Genomic DNA, 2,688 nt, shown 5'->3' with positions numbered 1-2,688 from the left:
AGTAGCTCTGGACAGCCAGATATAAGTGAAGATCACAACGATAGTAAAGATAATGATGAATAACAACTGCCAAGCAGGATATATAAGAACTCTCTCTCCAACTTTCCCCTTGAAAAGTTTGCTACTAACTCAAGCTTTCCAATACAAAAAGAATCACTCAATTCCGAATTGATATGAGGAGTCAAAGAATTCTAAAACTGGCCTGAAAAACTGGAACAAACTGTATGCGCGAACTTCAGAGGGCAAAATGACCTATTTAGAAGCTGATTTTGAGACGCCAAATATAGCTTTTGCAACTATTCAGATGCGTCTAGTCGCTAGCTTTAATTTGAGTAATTGTGGAGCCAAAATGGACTTCGTATGAGGAAGTTATGCCTGTTTTACTGAACAGTGCACAAAACAGATTTCAATCCGAATTCAACTACGAGATTGAGTCTAGATAGATCCGAATTTTGTTTTTTTTCTCTTCCTTTTTTTTCTCACACTTTTTTTTCTTTTTCTTTCTCTTTTTTTCTGACTTTTTTTACTTTTTTCTCTCTCTTTTTTCCGTCTTTTTTTGTCTCTCTCTTTCCAAAACAAACTAGATAAGATGCAGATTGGATCAAGCGAAGATGTGAACGATCTCAACTATGATTATGACAATGAACGGTTGGTAGCACATGGTGGAATTTGATGGATGGGTGGTGGACAGTGGAAGGGATGACGATGCAGCGGCGGCGTGACTAATGTGAACAGAACTCAAAACTCTAAACGAACTAGACACTAAGACCAGCAACTCGACACGACGATGAAACCGATAATTCAATAATGCAAACAATGAAAAGAAAATTGCAAAGGCTCAGACTGACTTGGACAAAGGATGAATAGATCTAACTTTTTTGTGGCTTTTTCTTGGACAATAGGTAAGAAAATAAATCTAATCTAGAAAAAACAGGAAATTCTCACCGAGCAACCTGAAAACTGATACCACTTGATAGAGGCGGGGTGTCCCGATCATTCGATGAGATGATAACTATCGATTTGGTGAAGATGACTTTGATAATCCGACTACAAACGTGCACGACGTTGCGCCTTAGCAATCGCTAAACCAATCTCCTGAGGTTACTGACGATGCCGGAAGCACGGTCAGCCTGACCACGAAGGTCTATTCCTGCAAGCAATCGAAGAACTAGCAAGAATATGATAAAAGCAATCTGAATATTGCGAGAATATATGAAGTATTGATAAAGGCGGGGATCCGTACGCGGTCTTGGTCTGGTCGTTGGACACAAACGAAGTACACGAAGTTGCAATGGCTAACTTTTAACTAAACAAATCCCAAGGGAAAAGCTACTAGATGGATCTACTTATATAGGAGCAAGGGGTGGCGGCCTAGGAGGTGGGAGGACGTCTCAAGGCAGCCTAAAACTAACCCTAGGTCGTACAAGGTCAATGGGCCCAAGTGGAGGTGATGCAACACCTTTGGACTTGTTGTTTGACTCGGATTCTGCTGCAGCGTCTGATTGTTTCGTCGATATCTCAACGCTCCGGATGAATTTGAAGGTGAATCCAATTGAGCTGGAAAGAGCACAAAATCTAGAATCCAACAAAAAAAATCACCCAATTCGGAGTCCGTATGAAAAAGTTGTTGGCGTTTTGAGTCAGGTATCTCTGTGCAGTCCGAATCTGAATCTAGAACGTGAGAGATTTGGACTCTATCTTCTCTTGGCCCAAAAGTGATGTGAGAGAACTTTTTGAACAGCACTTAAACATATCTTTCTCCCTTATCTTCATATGTGAATTGTACAAATATCCCATACACCTGCAATTAGACAAAACACAAAAGTGTGTGAAGTATTTTTGTTCTGGATAACATAAATAGATTATTGAATAGTTTGCACTAGAAATCACCTGACAAATATGCATGTATGCAATATTTTTGGTCGTATCCAAGGTAGTCATGTCCTCATCAGAGTCAAACGCTGCTTTGTCTATATTTGAGGTTTACAACATCAGTTCCTCTCCCTAGGTATATGGAACATATTGGCGCATGAGTTGGCGGTAAAGCTAGAAGGGAAGATGACCTGACGCTAATTGCAGATGCTCCTGCTCAATTAAGGCCCATTATGCTATCTGAATGTAACACCTGACGAGTGCTACCATGGGTGGCCATTCGAAAAAAAAAAGAAATATGAGAACATAAAACATGGTGCATTATAGTCATAGATGCATCATACACGTTCCAACAATAAAAAAAGATTGAACCATCACCGATCTCCGAAGTACTATAACCCAATCGATAATCATGGAACAAACCATTATTGTCAAACGATCATACACACTTCACATAGGGACGCATTTGCTTCAATTTCCACTAAACACTATTGAAGTTACCAGTGTCATGACCTGAATTAGAAAACAAACAAATTAGAGAATAGGGATAGAAATGGAAAGGTGAGTCGCTACAACTAGTACAACAATCAGCACCAGCATGTGGCCTATTGTAATCACATGGTTCTTACACCTTGTAAGTAGAGTATGCACCTCAATATAGATATATGAATCACCATAGAGGCATTGTAGAGTTTTAGAAGATATAAAACAAATCTTGTTTAATAGATCAAGTAAATGTGTTAGCTAAGCAATAAACATGATTTTCCATGTAAAAATACCTTCAAATCAAATATGTTGTAGAAGAATTTGTATCCC

The sequence above is a fragment of the Triticum dicoccoides genome, chromosome 2B (assembly GCF_002162155.2).
Source record: "Triticum dicoccoides isolate Atlit2015 ecotype Zavitan chromosome 2B, WEW_v2.0, whole genome shotgun sequence".
In the NCBI taxonomy this organism is placed as follows: Eukaryota; Viridiplantae; Streptophyta; class Magnoliopsida; order Poales; family Poaceae; genus Triticum; species Triticum dicoccoides.
Note: the sequence above shows the minus strand (reverse complement) of the source record.